The sequence below is a fragment of the Anabrus simplex genome, chromosome 11, assembly GCF_040414725.1.
Source record: "Anabrus simplex isolate iqAnaSimp1 chromosome 11, ASM4041472v1, whole genome shotgun sequence".
NCBI classification, from domain to species: domain Eukaryota; kingdom Metazoa; phylum Arthropoda; class Insecta; order Orthoptera; family Tettigoniidae; genus Anabrus; species Anabrus simplex.
The window spans coordinates 95,841,938-95,863,832 of NC_090275.1; the positions used below are offsets into that span (position 1 = coordinate 95,841,938).

At 39.0% G+C, this 21,895-nt stretch overlaps 1 protein-coding gene across 5 annotated transcripts in view; it reads right to left on the bottom strand.

Moving 5' to 3' along the window:
* Positions 1 to 21,895, bottom strand: part of LOC136883478 (uncharacterized) — a 137,993-nt gene that overhangs the window by 72,056 nt on the left and 44,042 nt on the right. The window contains exon 1 of one of the 5 annotated variants that reach the window (XM_067155810.2): positions 12,126 to 12,576. The exons of 3 other annotated variants lie outside the window; for them this stretch is intronic. The gene's annotated coding sequence lies outside the window, so the exon portion shown is untranslated. Of the gene's footprint in view, positions 1 to 12,125; positions 12,577 to 21,895 lie in introns of those variants that run through there. One more of the 5 variants, XM_067155816.2, reaches the window with a different exon arrangement.

Genomic DNA, 21,895 nt, shown 5'->3' on the forward strand with positions numbered 1-21,895 from the left:
AAAATTGAAAGGCACTTCTCCTGTCTCATACATCTTACATACTAAATGGAATAACCTTGCCATGCTGGTTTCTCCTAAGGCAGTTAGTAATTCAGAGGGAATGTCATCAATTCCAGGTGCCTTGTTCCTATTTAGGTCTCTCACAGCTCTGTTAAACTCTGACCTCAAAATTGGGTCTCTCATTTCATCAGCATCAACAGCCTCTTCTTGTTCCAGAAGCAAATCATCTACATCTTTACCTTGATACAACTGTTGGATATATTCCTGCCATCTTTCTGCTTTGTCTTCTTTCCCTAGAAGTGGCGTTCCATTTGAGCTCTTAATATTCATACACTTAGATTTCCTTTCTCCAAAGGTTTCCTTGATTTTCCTGAATGCAGCATCTACCTTTCTAGGACCATACAACCTTCGTCATCACTGCACTTCTCTTTCAGCCATTCTTCCTTAGCTACCTTGCTCTTTCTATCCTCTTCATTCTTTAATCTCCTGTATTCTTTTCTGCCCTCTTCATTTCTAACATTCTTGTATTTTCATCATTCATCAATCAGGTTGAGTATCTCCTGAGTTATCCACTGATTCTTATTTTATCTTTTCTTCCTTCCTAACATTTCTTTAGCAGTCCTTCTGACTTCATTTTTCATGAATATCCACTCTTCCTCTATTGTGTTTCCTTCAGCCTTTTCATTTAGTTCTTGTGCAACATGTTCTTTGAAACAATCCCTCACACTCTTTTCTTTCTACTTGTCTAGATCCCATGTCCTTGCATTCCTTCCTTTCTTCAATTTTTTCAACTTCAGATGGCATTTCATGACCAACAAGTTGTGGTCAGAGTCCTCGTCTGCTCCTGGGAAAGTTTTGCAATCCAACACCTGGTTTCTGAATCTCTGCCGAATCATAATCAAGTCTATTTGATACCTTCCAGTGTCTCCAGGTCTCGTTCACGTATACAGCCATCGTTTGTGGTGTTTGAACCAAGTATTGGCAAGGACTAAATTATAATCAGTGCAGAAATCAACCAGCTGAATTCTCCTACTGTATTACCTTCTCTTCCTTGGCCTACAACTGCATTCCAGTCTCCCATCACAATCAGATTCTTTTCACCTTTTACATATTGTATTAAATCTTCTATCTCTTCATATATTCTTTTGATTTCCTCAACATCCGCTGAACTAGTAGGCATAGGATATAAACATAGGATATAAACTTTATAGTTTTGATCTGTAATCACAATCATAATTATTAAATTAATATTAGTATGAGGCACACACAACAATAGGCCACACACCACGTGCCGCAATGGGAGGTAAGTCTCATATAACCTATCCCATCTAACTAATACACTCTCTCCTTCAATTCATTAATTAAATTTTGTCTAATTTTATTCAAGTTAACTTCATGGACACCGCAATGAATTGCAAATTTTATACCAGACATAATGTATCTGTTTTAACCACATCTTTATATGCCGTCCTAACAGTGTCCAACAACATTTCAGCAGGATTTTAACAAGCACTATGAGAGCATTTCATTTTATTACATTGATTGATGTTGAAACACCATCTAGCAGTTCTGCGTCAGCTGGTGGTTGTTTACAGCGGCGTTCAGTGACTTGCGTACAGCTAACACCACTCAACTAGATTTGGTGATTGACTACAGGATCAACATTTACCAGTTCCTGGTTTACAATTGAAATTGCAATGATTAGCAGTGATGGAAGTAACAGTTCTGTGAATATTAGTGCGTGAAAGAGTCTCGATGATGAGCGTGCTCGAAATGCTAAGAATTTAGAGCCTAGTTTATTCTCATTCATTTTAATGTCAATTGTATTATATTTGTTCATTTGTTTTTGGTCAATTCTGTGTATGTACATTTGTTTAGTTATTAGATTATTTATATTAAGGCTGAAGATGGCCAGCCTGGGCCGAAACTAGTCCCTAGTTAATGTAAATCAAAATATTGCATATACAACATTGAAAAGTGGACCATTACAACATTAATTTAATAATTATTATTGTGGGAACTAATAGGCATATAGACCTGCACTATTGTGGTGGGCATTGGTTTGGTGTCTATCTTGATGACAATAATTCTTTCACTATGCTGGTCATAGTAGCTTACCCACTGCCCTATTTTCTTATTCATTATTAAACCAAATCCTGCATTTCCCCTGTTCGATTTTGTGTTGATAATTCTGTAGTCACCCAACAAAAAATCCTGCTCTTCCTGCCAACGTACTTCACTTCTACCAACTACATCTAACTTTCGTCTATTCATCTCCCTTTTCAGATTCTGTCACCTACCACAACGATTCAAACTTCTAACATTCCATGCTCCGACTCGCAGAATGTCAGTATCCATCTTGCTAATGACGCCCCCTCTCGTGTAGTCCCCACCCGGAGATCTGAATGGGGGACTAGTTTACCTCCAGAATATTTTACCCGGAAGGAAGCCATCATCAGTACATCATTCATACAGAGAGAGCTGGATGTCCTCTTGAGTTAGTTACGGCTGTAGTTTCCCGCTGCTTTCAGGTATGTAGCAGTATCAACACAGCTAAACCATGTTGAGTATTATTACAAGACCATATCAGTCAATCATCTAGACTGCCGCCCTTGCAACTTCCAAAAGGCTGCTAACCCCCACACAGTATCTACTGAAAACATTTAAGCTCTTTAGGCTTTTTCAATTGTGAAATTACCAGCGTTTCACCCCAGTGTAGCAGTGGGCTCATCAGTTGAGTATCTACTGAAATTTCTGAAGTTTGAGAATTTGTATTTATTGATTACACAATATAAATGCACACAAATTACTACATAATAATGCAGAACACAGAACAATGACTTGAAATTTGGGAATTATTAAAACTGAATCATCAAAAATGTCAAAATAATTGTGACAAATAGAAAAAAAGACTAGAGGTTATTATAAAAGGGCAAAGAATAAAGAAAAAAATTTGATAAATGTATATTTCTGTAATGTAGGGGACATGATACGGATTTATATATAAACTAGCATGTTCCTGTGGCTTTGCACGCATTTGTTATTTCAACCTTTAGATGTTTTTACCATTTATTTAAAAGCAAAATAGTGTAACGTGTTGGCGGGGTAGATAAATAAATAAATGAGTACAGAACCTGGTAGCGTCCTATTTCTAAGATTTATTAACTAAGCACTACAATTACAGATTTACACACACACAGACGATAGCCAAGCTTACAACTTACACACGTACACGGTCACACCCTTACACTGTTCGCACGCTCTCTCCCTTAGTTTCTCTTATGTTCCATCTACAATGCCACACACACACACACACACACACACGCACGCACACACACACACACACACGCACACACAGAGTCATCGATTATGTACACTACACTCACTTGGCCACTCAGTCACACTCGTTAGCGCTGTCACGGTCCACAGCCTACACATCAGTCTCGCAGGTCAGGATAGTATCCGCTGTTCACTCAATCCGTCGAACCCCGTTCGCAGTCTACACACATCGTCACCCAGTGTACCCTTCTTCGCCGCTCCAGAACACACAAGGTTCTTCTCTAGCAGCCGGCCAGAAGGGACTCACACACACACGACATCAGGGGAACAGGAACGAGTCCTCAGCTCCAGCAGGCAGATACTCCATCAGGCTGCACTCTCCCAGGCCATCACTGACTGCGCTCCAGCGAACTCAATCTTGCTCTCACTCACTCACTAACTGACTCTCACTGACTGACTGACTGTCACTCCAAGTTACTCCTCTGCTTATATACCTGCTCAGGGCCTTCCAGAACAGTCCAGATGCTAGATGTATCCAGGAACCTCGCGAGACAGAAGACTCCAGATTAACAGCTGAGTAATTTCGGTCGTCCCATGCAGCGCGACCACGGATAGAAGAGAGAAGGGCCGGCCCAGCACTTAAAGGTTGGTCGCGATTGGCGCGGTCGAGCGTAAGGGGGGTAGGGCAATGTGTGACGAGCTCGGCTCGCTGCCAGTTAGCATGGCGGGTGCTATAACCATTACAATAGTAATAAATGTGTATTAACACACACAGTTTTTACATAAAGCATGAATTACATTATTTTATTTTTAATTATATTGTTACTTTCAATGCTTAACATACTGGGTTGGTGGATGGTACAAATAATATTAAAACCATATTATTAAAAAAAAAGTAATTTTTACTTATAGAGTTTCCAGATAAACTATATTGACTGTCCTTCCATTTGGAGCTAACATGTGTGGTGTGTTTGTGTTTCCAACTCTTGAACAACCCATGTAGAGTTTACCATAGGAGAAGCACCATTTCCAAACATCAAGTCCTACAACTTTAAGCGATCAGCAACAGGCAGTATTTTAATTCTTCTGGTTTGGTTCCCAGTTTGATCGGTGGATGCAGAATGGGTTGTTGTCCCACATGCTCTGTACCCTGACCGGCCAACCGAGCAGAGGAAAGGTGGCCACAGCTCTACCGTGGCTCTACGCCTCTGCATTCGGGAGACGGGTCTGGGGCACAGTGCCGGACTACACGCCTGGCTCCACCTGTCGGCTGTCCTGAGAATGGTTTTCTGTGGTTTTCCATTCTACTGCACTAAGGCAAATGCCGGGACAGTTCCTAGTATAGGCCACGGCCGCCCACCCTCTCACCTTCTCCGCACATCTCCTTCACCGTAACAAATCTCCCGGCCTGAGAGATAGCGTTACCGTCTAAGAGGCCCGCCTCCCCCTTCAGGGGAGGAATGAAAACGTTTAGTAGTAGTAGTAGTAGTTCCCAGCTTAGATGGTTAAATCCCACTGGCCGTGAAGATTTTTACCATCAGATTGTTGGCCGGCGGGTTACGAGAGATAGTGGCGGTTGCACTGTGTAAAAAATTAAAAAAGGCTGGTATGAATATCTCACATTTGCCTAGGATGAATAAGAATGGATATCAAAATATGACGACCCGCAATGGAAATCAGCTTTACGAATAGGAACTTGGAATGTAAGAACCCTGTATAAATCTGGATCCTTCAAAATCCTCAGTCAACAGATGAAGAAGTATAGAGTGGGAATTATTGCAATTCAAGAGACTAGATTATTAGGTAATGGTATACAGGACATGGAGAAGTATACACTTTTTAAGAGTGGTAAAGAAACTGGACCCCACGAATTTGGTACTGCATTTTGTGTTCAAAATTCATTAGTATCGTCAGTGCTGTCCTTTGAACTTGTGAACGAAAGACTATGCTATTTGAGGGTACATTCTAAATAGTTTAACATATCACTGGTGAACTGCCAAGCCCTGACAAACAAGAAGGATGAACATGTTAAAGACTCATTTTATGAGGATTTGTTAGAACTGTGGAATAAATTACCCAAACATGATATTAAAATGATTTTGGGTGATTTCAATGCAAAAGTTGGAAAAGAAGAAATTTTTGTGCCAACAATAGGAAGGGAAAGTCTGCATGACAAAGCAATGATAATGCCATTAGACTAATCAACTTCGCTACATCCACAAACATGAATGTTCAGTGTACCACTTTCCCACTCAAATACAGAAACAATTGAGCCTATAAACATGGAAACATGGAAACATGGTATTCATGTGACAGTAAGACTGCCAATCAGATAGATCATGTACTAAGTGATAACAGCCATAGAAGCTCCATAACTGATATCAGTGTTTACAGAGGAGCTGAGATAGGATCTGATCACAATATGATCATTGCTTCTGTTAAAATTAAATTGAAAACCTCTTGTAAATCACAGACTGAGGGAAGATGCAAAGTTGACGCTGAGAAACTGAAGTAGGAGGATGAAAGATTAAAGTATAATGTGGAAACTGCAAACAGATTTGATATTCTGGGAGAATATCCTACAGAAGATATTAATGAAACAAATGGCGAAGTTTGTGAATGAATGTGGAATAACACAAAACAAATCATGACAACAGTAACAATGAAAGTGATACCAAAAGGTGTTAGTAAGAAAAAGAAATGGTTCGATGAGGCATGTCAAGGTGCAGTTAGTGAAGTGGCAATATGGTGTAATAAGTGGCTGCAGTCTAATAAGAATGTAAATGTTGAGGAACTGTTGTTGTTTGAGTCATCAGTCCATAGACTGGTTTGATGCAGCCCTCCATGCCACCCTAGCATGTGCTAACCTTTTCATTTCTACGTAACTATTGCATCCTACATCTGCTCTAATCTGTTTGTCATATTCATACCTTGGTCTACCCCTACCGTTCTTGCCACCTACACTTCCTTCAAAAACTAACTGAACAAGTCCTGGGTGTCTTAAGATGTGTCCTATCATTCTATCTCTTCTTCTCGTCAAATTTAGCCAAATCGATCTCCTCTCACCAATTCGATTCAGTATCTCTTCATTTGTGATTCGATCTATCCATCTCACCTTCAGCATTCTTCTGTAACACCACATTTCAAAAGCTTCTATTCTCTTTCTTTCTGAGCTAGTTATCGTCCATGTTTCACTTCCATACAATGCCACGCTCCACACAAAAGTCTTCAAAAACATCTTTCTAATTCCGATATCAATGTTTGAAGTGAGCAAATTTCTTTTCTTAAGAAAGCTCTTCCTTGCTTGTGCTAGTCTGCATTTTATGTCCTCCTTACTTCTGCCATCGTTGGTTATTTTACTACCCAAGTAACAATATTCATCTACTTCCTTTAAGACTTCGTTTCCTAATCTAATATTTCCTACATCACCTGCCTTCGTTCGACTGCACTCCATTACTTTTGTTTTGGACTTATTTATTTTCATCTTGTACTCCTTACCTAAGACTTCATCCATACCATTCAGCAACTTCTCGAGATCTTCTGCAGTCTCAGATAAAATAACAATATCATCCGCAAATCTCAAGGTTTTGATTTTCTCTCCTTGGACTGTGATTCCCTTTCCAAATTTCTCTTTGATTTCCTTTTCTGCCTGTTCTATGTAAACATTGAAAAGGAGAGGGGACAAACTGCAGTATTGCCTCACTCCTTTCTGGATTGCTGCTTCCTTTTCAAAGCCCTCGATTCTTATCACTGCAGACTGATTTTTATACAGGTTGTAGATAATTCTTCGTTCTCGGTATCTGATCCCTATCATCTTCAGAATCATAAATAGCCTGGTCCAATCAACATTATCGAATGCCTTTTCTAGATCTACGAATGCCATGTACGTGGGCTTGTCCTTCTTGATTCGATCCTCTAAGATCAGACGTAAAGTCAGGATTGCTTCACGTGTTCCTACATTTCTTCTGAAGCCAAATTGATCTTCCCCCAACTCAGCTTCAACTTGTTTTTCCATTCTTCTGTAAATAATACGTGTTAAAATTTTGCAGGCATGAGATACTAAACTAATAGTGCGGTAGTTTTCACACCTGTCAGCACCGGCTTCCTTGGGAATAGGTATAACAACATTCTGCCAAAAATCGGATGGGACTTCTCCTGTCTCATACATCTTGCACACTAAATGAAATAACCTTACCATGCTGGTTTCTCCTAAGGCAGTCAGTAATTCAGAGGGAATATCATCAATTCCAGGTGCCTTGTTCCTATTTAGGTCACTCACAGCTCTGTCAAACTCTGACCTCAAAATTGGGTCTCCCATTTCATCAGCATCAACAGCCCCTTCATGTTCCAGAACGAAATTATCTACATCGTTACCTTGATACAACTGTTGGATATGCTCCTGCCATCTTTCTGCTTTGTCTTCTTTCCCTAGAAGTGGCTTTCCATCTGAGCTCTTAATATTCATGCATCTAGATTTCCTTTCTCCAAAGGTTTCCTTGATTTTCCTGTATGCAGCATCTGCCTTTCCTAGGACCATACAGCCTTCGACATCCTTGCATTTCTCCTTCAGCCATTCTTCCTTAGCTACCTTGCACTTTCTATCCACTTCATTCTTTAATCGCCTGTATTCTTTTCTGCCTTCTTCATTTCTAGCATTCTTGTATTTTTGTCGTTCATCAATCAGGTCTAGTATCTCCTGAGTTATCCACTGATTCTTAGTTGATCTTTTCTTCCTTCCTAACATTTCTTCAGCAGCCCTACTGACTTCATTTTTCATGACTCTCCACTCTTCCTCTACTGTGTTTCCTTCGGCCTTTTCATTTAGTCCTTGTGCAACATGTTCCTTGAAACAATCCATCACACTCTTTTCTTTCAACTTGTCTAGATCCCATCTTTTTGCATTCTTTCCTTTCTTCAATTTCTTCAACTTCAGATGGCATTTCATGACCAACAAGTTGTGGTCAGAGTCCACGTCTGCTCCTGGGAAAGTTTTGCAATCCAACACCTGGTTTCTGAATCTCTGCCTAATCATAATGAAGTCTATTTGATACCTTCCAGTGTCTCCAGGTCTCGTCCACGTATACAGCCGTCGTTTGTGGTGTTTGAACCAAGTATTGGCGAGGACTAAATTATGGTCAGTGCAGAATTCAACCAGCCGACTTCCTCTTTCGTTCCTTTGTCCCAATCCAAATTCTCCTACTGTGCTACCTTCTCTTCCTTGGCCTACCACTGCGTTCCAGTCTCCCATCACAATTAGATTCTCGTCACCTTTGACATATTGTATTAAATCTTCTATCTCCTCATATATTCTTTCAATTTCTTCATCATCCGCTGAACTAGTAGGCATATGGACCTGCACTATTGTGGTGGGCATTGGTTTGGTGTCTATCTTGGCGACAATAATTCTTTCACTATGCTGGTCGTAGTAGCTTATCCGCTGCCCTATTTTCTTATTCATTATTAAACCAACTCCTGCATTACCCCTGTTTGATTTCGTGTTGATAATTCGATAGTCGCCTGACCAAAAATCCTGTTCTTCCTGCCAACGTACTTCACTTATACCAACTACATCTAACTTTAGCCTATCCATCTCCCTTTTCAGATTCTCTAACCTACCACAACGATTCAAACTTCTAACATTCCACGCTCCGACTCGCAGAATGTCAGTATCCATCTTCCTGATGATCGCCCCCTCTCGTGTAGTCCCCACCCGGAGATCCGAATGGGGGACTAGTTTACCTCCGGAATATTTTACCCGGGAGGAAGCCATCATCAGTACATCATTCATACAGAGAGAGCTGCATGTCCTCGGGAGGTGGTTACGGCTGTAGTTTCCCGTTGCTTTCAGCCGTGTAGCAGTATCAACACAGCTAAGCCATGTTGAGTATTATTACAAGGCCGTCTCAGTCAATCATCTAGACTGCCGCCCTTGTAACTACCGAAAGGCTGCTAACCCCCTTTCGTTGAACCATTCGTTAGTCTGGTCTCTCAACAGATACCCATCCGATATGGTTGCACCTGCGGCTCGGCTATCTGCATCATTGGGACACGCAAGCCTCCCCACCGCGGCAAGGTCACATGGTTCGTAGAGGAGGGTTGAGGAACTATACAGAGAAAAACAGAAAGAATGTAGTAAATTAATTTGTAGAAAGAAAAAAGAGTACCTGAGACAACAAACAGAATCAATCCAAGATGACTACAGAAACAGGAACATCCGCAAGATGTATGGAACTGTCAACACAATTAAAAAAGGATTTCAACCAAGATCAAGTATTATGGGAGATAAGTCTGGAAATTTAATTGCTGATCAGGACAAATTATTAAATTACTGTAAGCAATACTTTGATTCCTTGCTGAATTGTGATGATCCAGAAACCTGTATTGCTAAACCATCTAGTTCCCCATCAGAAGAACAAATACCAGAGCCATCATATCAAGAGGTATTACAAAGTACTGTTTTATACGTTAAAAAAAACAGTAAATCTTCAGGTAGTGACAACATACCTGCTGAGCTTATTAAATATGGTGGAGAAAGATAACATAAATACATATATAAGATCATTCTAAGTATATGGCATGATGAAGTTATTCCAAAAGAATGGCATGAATGACTTATTGTTCCAATTCATAAAGGAGAGGATAAGGAAGAACTTCAAAATTATCGTGGTACATCTCTTGTAAACACAGCCTACAAAATTCTGTCCTCTATTCTTTTACAGCATTTAAAACCATTTGCTGAAAATGTTATTGGGGTCTATCAGAATGGTTTTCGTAGTAACAGATCCAGTACAGACAACATATTTGCAATTAAGACTATTAACGATCAGGTGAGGGAACATAAGGAGTCGGTTCATTATCTCTTTATAGATTTCTTCAAGGCATATGATTCAGTCCATATACAAGGGCTGTGGAACATCAAAATAGAGTTTGACTTTCCCATAAAATTAATTAACATGTGCAAACTGTATCTGGATGGTAATGTTAGCTGTGTTTTACTCAAGAGCAGAAAATCAAGTTCCTTCCAGAATAAAAATGGTCTGAAACAAGGGGATGCACTATCTCCTCTTCTATTCAACATTGCACTGGAGAAGATAATCAGTAAATTAGCTCTTGTACCTGCTGGCATCATATTGGAGAGACAACATAAAGTCCTTGCATATGCGGATGATATTGTTCTTATTAGCTACAATGAATTAGAAATTAGGCAGTTATTTGTGAAACTAGAGGAAATGGCAGTAAAAATTGGCTTATGGGTAAATGATAAAAAGACACATTACATAGTTGTACAGAGACCAAATCATGAGGAGGTTGACAGATTGCCTTTAAAGATTGGGAAATATATATTTAAAAGAGTAGAGGAGTTTAAATTCCTTGATGTATTAATCGATGAGCAAAACTGAAGGCAACAGGAACACCAAGCTAGAATTAAGAATGCAAATAAGGCATTTTACTTTAGGAGCCCAATATTAGGCTCCAAGTTTTTAACAAGGAATGCAAAAATGATTATCTACAATACAATTATTTGATCAGTACTTCTATACGGTTCCGAGACATGGAGTATGACCAAGAAAGAGTAGCAGCAGTTGTAAGTCTTTGAGAATGAAGTTTATAGAAAAGTATTTTGCCCATGGTTCGATCCTGTCTCTCAAAGCTGGCAGAAAAGATCTAATTACAAGATTCCAACAGACTGCGCTGGGCTGGACATGTACTGAGGATGCAGGATAACAGAGCACCAGGAGATCTAAACAAGGGATCTCTTAATGGGAAAAGACCTTCCAGAAGACCCCAAAGCACCTGGAAGAAGGAGATCAACAAGGTATGCCGGACCATCCAAATTGATAACTGGGAAGAGCAGGCTCAAGAACGAAAAGGATGGAAGAGGATTGTGAGATCAGTACAGAAAGTTCACGTCCCTCAGAAGCCTACAGAGTGAGTGAGTGAGTAAGTAAGATTGTACTCCTTTATACAACCTAATAACTAATAAGTAGTTCTTTCTTTCTTAATCCATTTACCGTCCAGGGTTGTTTTTTCCCTTGGACTCATCGAGGGATCCCACCTCTACCATCTTAAGGGCAGCGCCCTGGAGTGTGTGACTTTTGGGTCAGTGATAAATCTGGGGAGGAGGACCAGTACTGCACCCAGGTGGCCTCACCTGCTATATTGAACAGGGGCCTTGTGAAGGGATGGTAAGATTGGAAGGGATAGGCAAGGAAGAGGGAAGGAAGCGGCTGTGGCCTTAAGTTAAGTACCAACCTGGCATTTGCCTGGAGGAGAAGTGGAAAACCATGGAAAATCACTTCGAGGATGACCGAGGTAGGAATCAAACCCCCTCTACTCAGTGGACCCCGTTCCAGTCCTCGTACCACGTTTCAAATTTTGTGGCAGAGCCGGGAATCGAAACTGGGCCTCCAGGGTGGCAGCTAATCACCTAATAACTAGTTACCATATTTTTTGTTTGAAATTTATAATAAATAAGTGGTTTATAAATTACAAAAATTAAAAATCCGGCTTTGAGGTGCATTTTGATCCCCTTCCATCTACCTATGTTTAAAATTTCAGATCTCTGTGTGCTGTAGATTTGGCTGAGCATCACAGACACATGCATGAATACTTCCTTTTATTATTATAGATTAGCAATGTCTAGGATGTATACGTTAAAAGGAAGTCATAAAAATACAGGCCATGCTCATCATTTATTTTCTGGAAAATATCCAAGTCTAGAGGTATGGAATGCAATTCTCATATCCTACATAAAGATATTGCCATTAATATCAATACCTATGATATAAGTCAAATCTGCCTAAAAGGCTGCATAAAACCTTACTATGGTATAAAATTAAACTCACCTGTGTTTTTCTGGAATAAGTAAAAAAGCCTTCTAAAACACAGCACAATCCTTCCTAAGAGATTTGTAAAACTTCACCACTAAGTGTTATAATGGTTATCAAAATCTCTTGAAGCACTGCACAACTCTAACACTGAGCAAATTCTCTTAAAACACTTCACATAGCTTCAAACATGAACATACGAACTCATAACTATATTGTTATGAAATAGGTCAAAGTCTACTGAAACACAGCACGCATCCTTTCCCCATGGCAGTTGGCTGCCTAATGACTAGTCTGTTCACAGGTCAACCTGAACTGAACTCCCTGCCAGCACATAACTTGGCACACCTCCTCTTTTTCTCTAGACAAGAATTCTGGTTCAACAATATAACAACACATGTTTTTATTCCAAAACCTTATTTATATCCCTGCAGATTATCTATGATAAACAGCATAATACATAACATGCTTGTAATGGCCCTGCATTTCAGGTGGAAGAGAGAAGAGCAGGTGAAGAGGAGAAAAAAAAAAAAAAGAAAAAAAAAAAAGGAAGACAGTTCTGCAGGAATTTCCCAACATTCACTTTCCTTGTAATGTAGCCAAGACCTGGCAGCTTCCACATAACGACTCTTTCAATCAGAGACCAGAGGGTGGGGATGAATAAACAAGAGGATACAACCCAGACCTCATTATAAATCTCTTCTTTCAACTTAGTTGGGTTGTAGCCCAAATAAAACATTGAAACGAGTTTAAGTAGAAAATAAGGCATTCTCACTTCTGACAAGACATCTGATTTCTAGAACGAAATACACACTTCCTTCACAGCAATTAAAGCAAAGTCATCTCTGTACAGGCCATAAAGAACCTTGGAGAAGTAGAAGGTTATGGCTTCCTCTGTCCATCAGTGGTGGCTCATAACCAAGTTTGTTTGGAAGTGGGAATTCCCCAATGTGATTCAATCCTCCTACTGAATTCATGTAAATAAAGATCAGCCTAAAATAGTTTCAATGTTGCTCAAAATAATGCTTCATACTTCTTCTTTTATGACCACATAGGATCACTTTAGTTAGTCCGTCATTCAGGTCTCTTTAAAGGGATTGTTCAGGCTTTGTGGTCCTCCCAGTACTTCTTCAGATGCTCCGAACTTCGTGCTCTTTCCTCAGTTGCTTCATACTATAATAATATACTATAATATATATATATTTTTGTGGAAAATCTTACATGAGACACTCGTGAAGGGTTTGCACTCCACAAGTGTATGGGATTCTTACCCACTAAATAACACACATCCATTTTCCCACAATGTTTGTTTCTACCCCGGAACCGCTCTCGCATTACTTCAGGGCAGTGTCATGCTTTTAGTCATTCAGACTTCTTCCTCCTTCATTCATCTTTCACTGATGTTCAAAAGCAGCCAGATCCCTCTTCTTCTGGCACAGGATACTTTCCACATATTCTGTCACCCTATCCCAAGATTACTGATTCCTCAGTATCACAAGCACAATATTATCTGGCGTCAGTATTTCGAGTTCAGCTTCCACAATACTTCTTTGTGTCAACCAATGATTACACACGAAGAAAGTATGTAGGGCATCATCTACATCATGACAGTAAATGCATTTTGGACTGCTGGCTATGTTCAATTGTGTAAAAATTTACAGAAGTATCCATGCCCTGTTAGAAGCTGAGTAATGTAATAATTTACCTCACCATGAGTCTGTTCAATCCAATCATTTAAACATGGTATTATTCGCTTTGTCCATTTCCCTCGAGGATCACTTTCTCGTCTCTGTTTCCAGTGCTCCATTCGACAGCTATGGGCTAACTTCTTTGCGAATTTCTGTCCGAGTTCTCCTTGAGTATGCCAGATTTCCTGTCGTTCAAAAGCCAGTAAGTCAATAGGTGCTACTCCAGCTACGGTAAGGATTGCAGGTTTGGATACCATATGATATGCACATGCTATTCGCAAAGCTGTTCTTCATTGTACCGCAGCTATCATTCTCCTGTACTTTCCTATCTTCAGTGATTCAACCCATACCTCAGAGCCATACAGAAGTACTGACTGGACTGCTGACATCAGAAGTCGTCGTTTTCTGGATCTTGGACCTTTGATATTGCCCATCAGTCAGCGAAGTTCGGTCATATATTTTGCTACCTTGTCTGTCACCCTCTGGATATGGTGCCAGAATGTGAGTTTGGTATCAAGCATAATGCCTAAATATTTCACACTCTTAGTTGTTTCAATGGCTATCTGTCCAACTTGAAACGACACAATGGTCTCAATTCTTTTTCTTGTCAAAAGAACAATTTCCGTTTTATGATCAGCAAGTGGTAGCCTGTGGTTATTCATCCATCCCTTCACCCGTCGCATCACTTGATTCAGTTTAAGTTGCACCAATTCCAGATCACGGTTCACTATCACTACAGATACATCGTCAGCATAACTTATAAGTGTTGTATCTCCAGGCATCTCTAGTCACAGTAAGCCATCATAAGTAATATTCCAAAGGCCTGGGCCAAGGATAGATCCTTGTGCTGCACCAGCTGTAATTCGTTTAGTCTTCTGTCCATCCTCTGTATTATACAGCAGTAAGCGATCCTTCAAATAGTCTTTCAATATTCTCGATACTCTGGAAGCTTGAATGTTTCTTGAAGTGCTTCCAACATGTCCATCCATCTTGCTGAGTTAAAAGAAATTCTTCATGTCCAGTGTCACAAGAAGCGCCACTTTACGGGAATAATGATTGCCTGTTTGTGCTCTTTTGGCAGTGTTCACCACTTCTAATACTGCATTAACTGTCGAATGACCTCTCCGAAAGCCATACCGACGAGGTGACAAATGATGATGATGATGATGATGATGATGATGATGATGAAGGAAACGGCAAATATAGACAATGGCATACCTGTAAACTCTACACCCATATGAAAAAAATAACAGAAGTGATGAGGAAAAAAGAATTGTAATTTAGGCAATAATTTTCATATTGAGGCCTGTATTGAGGGATATGGCTTTATTTACAAAAGTAAAAGTTTAAACCCACTTAATCAATACATTAATCTGTGGTAATTAGCATTAACTCATTTGCTTTGATTTTCTGAAGATGATCAAAACTAGTCAAAAAAACTTTTGAATGAGTTAATGCTAATTACCTCAAATTAAGGTGTTGATTAGATGGGATTAAACCTTTTACTTCTGTAAATAAAGTTGTATTATATGGTCACATAGCACGAATGAGCCCAATGAAATTGACAAGTTAGATCTTTACTTACTTTCTGGGATGGAAAAAGCAAAGGACCCTGGTTCACGGAGGTGAAAAGAGGCTTGGAAGAAGTGGGGATTGCATGGGAAGATTTCCGCAAGCCTAACTGGTTTGAGGTGAAATTCAAAGAACATCAGAGTTTCCAAGAAAAGCCTAAGCTTAAAACAGGCAAGACATGGACTCAAGAAAGGATGCAACAACATCGGCAATGAATGAAATGTTACTGAGGAAATGTTAAAGCTCGAGGAAGAAAACATTTGGATTAACGTGGTCCATAGCTAGCTGAAATATATCTAAAATACATAATAATTGAAATCAAGACCTTGTAAGTCATTAGGGAACCACCATGTAGTTTATTGTTTGCAAGCTTCTTGTAAGTCTTACATTTGCAAACAGATTTGTTTGGATAGTATGATATTGCCAGGGTTTCAACCTGAAACCTCCAATGAGAAACTAGAACTACATTACCAAAACAAATGTCAGGTGAGTCACTTCACAAGTTCTAAATAAAGTGGTATACCATCATCTGAAGTTCATTATAGCATTTCACAGGACATTTCTGCTTCCTAACAGGATGTTTATATATCAAGAATTTGTTTCTTTTCTCAGCAGAATGTGAGTTGTCAGATCTTTAATAAACACCGCCAGTCTCTGGCTTTATGTTTTTGCTAACTACTACATGACCTTCCAATATGTTTATTATTGTTCATCTACTGGGAAGACTCACATCTGCAGTTGCTTGAAAGGAGCATGAATGAGGTTGATGGACTCCGTCCAGAACTCCTCAAGGCAGTCTGTCACTTATTAATCTGCTACTTTCTCTTCCCAGATTACTTTTATGTACTTTTTTCATAACTTACTTACATTTCATTTTACCTTCCATTTGTACTGTAGATTAAACTCATCATATTCTCATTAGATATTGGTCTGATTCCTTGGCTGAATGGTCAGTGTTGAGACCTTCAGTTCAGAGGGTCCTGGGTTTGATTCCCGGCTGGGTTGGGGATTTTAATCGCATCTGATTAATTCTTCTGACTCGGGGACTGGGTCTTTGTGTTTGTCCCAACACTCTTCTCTTCGTATTCAGACAACACATCACACTACCAACCACCACCAAAAAAATATGCTATAGTGATTACATCCCTCCATATAAGATTGGTGTTAGGAAGGGCATCCGGCCATAAAACGGGGTCAAATCAACCTGTAACCCCACAGATGTGAGAAAAGCGACAAAAGTAGAATTCTCATTATATTTAGGCAGGCTACGCAGCATTGTCAGTGAGTTACTTGCTTCCTCTCCATGCCAAGGATACAAACTGTTTGAGATCAAAATCTCCTGACCTGGCAGGAAATTGAACTTGAGGCCTTGTGGACCCCGAAGGCAAAAACTCTGACCACTCAGCTGTGGACTATCTGTCAGTTCCTAGTTCCTTTTTCATTGCTTGTATGGAAATATATATATTTAATGTATTTAATATTTGTATGAGTTGGGTATTTTGTCCTCATTGATTTGCTTATCCCATAGGAAAAGTATTTAATTTGCAAAGAGATTTTATTTTTTTATGAGTTGCTTTATGTCGCACGGACACGGATAGGTCTTATGGCGACAATGGGATAGGAGTGGAAAGAAGCGGCCATGGCCTTAATTAAGCTGCAGCCCCAGCATTTGCCTGGTATAAAAATGGGAAATCATGGAAAACCAACTTCAGGCCTGCCGACAGTGGAGTTCGAACCCACTATCTCCTGGATGCAAAAAGAGATTTTAATTGACTGATTTATTGAAACATTCTTATATGTCTCTGACACTGTCTCTCAATTTAATAGCCTAGTCCTCTCCTCCATCCTAAATATTCTGATATTTCATTTACATTGTCTCTCTAGCTAAGAACCTATTCCTATATTTCAAGCTAGGTTCTCCTCCTTGAAGAAATATTATACATCACTAGAGCCCAGATTCTTACATATTACATATTCCATTCCCTTACTTGTGGACAACTGAAAAAAAGAAAAATGTTGGTGAATTATGGTTCCGATATGGTTATATCTGTGTTTCAGTTTACATGTTTTTACATATTCTTAGTAAAACTCGTGTCCTCATCCCGAGGTGGTGCAGCTCTTTTCATGCACACCCCCATTGGAGGTGAGCTGCGTGTACCATTTGAACCACATACCAGCCCTCCTGCCATTCTTAAATTTCTGGCAGTACCGCGAATCGAACCCGGGCCCCCGAGGACGGCAGCTAATAACACTAACCGTTACGCTACGGCGGCAGACATATTCTTAGTAATACTACAGTACATTTTTTCATTATGTGGACAATGTAATTTTTTTTTACATATCTATATAAATATTTAAAAAAATTAAAAATTGTGTCAGCTCATTTAATTTTCAGACTACACTCAACTCTTGATTAACTGGGATAAGTAAAATCATGGTTAACCCACAAAAAGTAAAAAATAGAACAGGTGTACTGAAAGTACAGTTAAAATGATAATAAATGATACTGAAAATCTACAGCCTGTTTCCAGTCATTTGACCGGGTCAAGAATGGAGTGATTGAAGGCCCCCATCTAGCGGTGAGGATAGGAATTGTGCCGGCTGCCAAAGTCTGTCGCACTCTGCTGGGACAATGATTAATGAATGACAGATGAAATGAAATGATATTGGAGAGTGTTGCTGGAATGAAATATGACAGGGAAGACAGGAGTATCTGGACAAAAAATCTGTCCCGCCTCCGCTTTGTCCAGCACAAGTCCCACATGGAGTAACCAGGATTTGAACCACGGAACCTAGCGGTGAGAGGCTGGCGCACTGCCGCCTGAGCCACAGAGGCTCTCCTATAATAAATGATACTACTGTATTGCTTTTCATTAACTTACTCAATACATTGCAGTAAAAGTAACACTTAGCACAATTAATAAATGGAAAACTAAACAGCACTTTTCGTTGAAACTAATAAGGCAAAGAAAAATATTCAGACTTTCTAACTTTACTGTTTCTGAAAATGATCAGTCATGGTTTTCTGCTTTTGTACCGTGCATATTTAGTGTTTTTGATATCGCGGTTAAGCCGCAACACGGTTGATCCGATTACAGTAAACTTAAAGTTGAGTGTATAATAAAATAATTGGTGAATTACATGTCATATAGAATATATTTCAGGGGCTGCCTGGCCGAGGCGGTAAAGGCGTGCTCGGTCCGCCCGGAAGGATGTGGGTTCGAATCCCCGTCAGGAAGTCGTAAAATTTAAGAAACGAGATTTCCACTTCCAGAGGTGCATATGGCCCTGAGGTTCACTCAGCCTACACCAAAAATGAGTACCAGGTTAATTCCTGGGGGCAAAGGCGGCTGGACGTAGAGCTACCTCATCACGTGCCGCGGTTAACAATGGTGGAAACCTTTACATTCCACTCTTCCAAGGGCCATCATGGCCTGTACAGAGGTCACTTTGTGTTTGTCTTTATAAAATATATTTCAACTGTTTAACATAGGCTTTAAAATTCCTTTAAAACCGGGATTTCTAACCCTTTGTCTGTGAAATACAGTAGGTCCAAGCGCCTCAATTGCAGACAACAGCACTAATCCCTTCACAGAATCTGGGAAGGCTAGGTGCCTTTCATTGGTCAGAATTTCTAACAAACTCTATAAATGAAATCTAGGTTATTCAAGCTCCTTGTCTGTTTGCACAATCATTAGTGGCAAACAAGAAGAGCCCCCAGAAGATATTTCACCCAGCTAGTTTTATCTTTCAAAATATACACTGTGACTTCCTGCGATGTTGAACGGTCCTCTCAGCCTACAAGGGAATTTTATCAGATCAACACTGAAACATCACAAAGGAAAACATACAGAAGAACTCGGTGACACACTGTGCATCATGATAAAAAAAAGTTACCGTATTATCTGTGTAACTTAATAGGGGTTTGAAGGCAGATTCTATATTAACTTTATATAGTAACATTAATTATATGTTTTCATTTTCAGAGCATGCGAGCAACAGGAAATGAGCTACATTGCATAACATTATCTGTAAATATTTGAAGTATTTAGATTATGCCTTTAATTTGATTATTTAATACTGTCAAAATTAGAAGACAGTAGACTCTATAAATTATCTAAAGCAACAACGATGATTTTGTCATGAAATATGGAGGTATTTAATACAATTTTATTGTCTCGTACCATAACCATAAGTCATAATGAAAGGAATATACAAACATTCTGTAAATTTAGTGCATTAATTAAGTAATTAATCTTTTTATTAATATCACATATTTTATGAATATTAAATATTTCACCAATATTTATTACATTTTAATGTACAGTACACATTTTGCACTTTAATATTACATAAAAATCCAGAACCTACATATCACACTTTGAAGTGCAAGTGTGATCGAACGATTTAAGCAACACTCAGATTGCATAACTCACTGTCCATGGCTTAGCCTCAACCAGTAAAAATAGATCAAGAAATAACAATAACTGGAAGATTTAATGAAGCCAACATTAGCCATAGAATATTGATGAAACAATACTGTGTTTATTTTGTTAGGCAAAATGAATGGTGCAGAATGGCTTTTAGAAATCCTCTCATTAATTTCCTTGACAGTCATTTATTTTTAGAACAGAAAAGCATTGTCTCGTGTTTGCTACTCTGGTTCAACCAATGTAATGAAGAAAAGGGTCCCCCTTTAACATAACAAGACAGAAGGCATTCTGCCAGAATCAGCCTACTCACTAGTAAGTCTATGTAGCTTTAAATCTCATGACCATAAGTCTTGGAACTTCTACCAAGGTGGATAAAACATGATGAATGTGGATAGAGAGTACCCAGAAAGTAGGAACACGAATAAACATAAAAACATAAAAATTACAAACTCATCTTCACACAATGCCACCTTTATAGATCCCTCATCAATACCAGTTTATAGAGATACCTCTTGTACTCATCTTTATCTTAAATTTCTTCCCTTTTTCCTGTGTTTATCCAGCCTCCTTTTCATTCCTACACTTCCATCATTATGACTGAAAATCTGTCCGGATCGTACTCAATGAGTGTTGAAGTCCTCACTGCAGATGAAGTTGGGAAGCAGAAAGGAGATCATAAGGGAGGAGGTCCATATATTGATCCATTTTCTATGGGCATAAAGTTGGAACTTCTCAACAGTGACAGGAGAAATATGTCTGTACTGGGAGAGAAAGTGACATCTGCCCAACAAGTGCAGAAATGGTGGTGTGAATATGCAGAAGCTCAAAGAACTATGAAACATGAAGAGTGGAGAGGCCATTCATTAATATCGGATGCATTCATGAAAACAATTATAACTGCTGTGTAATACTGAATGAGTTAGGGGTGTCCAACAAACATGGCATCAGTCCCATTTTACGCTGTGACAAATGTTCCAATTGTTCTGATGATTATATAAAAAAACTTTTTATTAACCAAGTCAAAAATGAAAAGAAATGGCTTCAGATATTACAAATTATTCAGCCAGTCAGGCAAATTAGGGATCCAAAAGACTCAAATCAGTCAAAATTTAAAATCATGAAAATTGACAAATCCATTGCATTTAATAAAAAAATATTTAGAGTTGAAAATCATTCCTAAATACGTCCCCTTAAAATCAAAACCAAGCACATTGTCTGGCTTTGACCCTGGCTCAGTTCAGTGGTACGTGAAGGTACTCAAATATGTCAGCCTCGTGCCGGTAGATTTACTGGTACGTAGAAGAACTCCTGCGAGACTGAATTCCAGCACCTGGCCATCTCCAAAAACCGATAAAAGTAGTTAATGAGACGTAAAGCCAATAAAATTATTATTATTTACACATTGTCTGGTAAAATCTCAAAATCTCAATCACAAAATTTGTGTATCAAAAAAAAAAAAAAGATTTGTATATATTTGAAACAAATAAAAACAAAGAAATATTAAGCCTTCACCTAAACCTAAGTAATTTCTGTCACCTGGCAGAATGGACTTTGTACACTGATCATTTGCATTAACTACATTGAAAATGAGACAAGCAAAAAATAATTAGTTTTAGCAGACTGAAGATTCTAACATTTATAGAAAAATATTATAAACTACAAGAGCAGTGCAAAATAAAACAGTATTCATGTTGACCTGTCTTTACCTGCTCACCTACAAAACATTAGGGAAGCTTGCTTTTTACTTACCCTTATATATATAGTATGCATCAAATTCAAACTATTTAGGCATGACCTTTTTCTAAAAATGAGCTATACACATTAACAGAATCTGTGCAATGAAATCTTCCTTTCGACATGCGAGTATGGAGCATTAGGATTTGGATGTGTAGAAATCACAAGGTAAATTCAAACTGCTACAAATTCTCATTGTGGTGAAATGTAAATAGTGATGTTTCCATCAGCAAATACACTGTCCCCATCTAATCTACACAAATATGAAATGATGATTTCATCATCATCATCATCATCATCATCATCATCATCATCATCATCATCATCATCATCATCATCCTTTCTCTTTATTCAGCTCCTG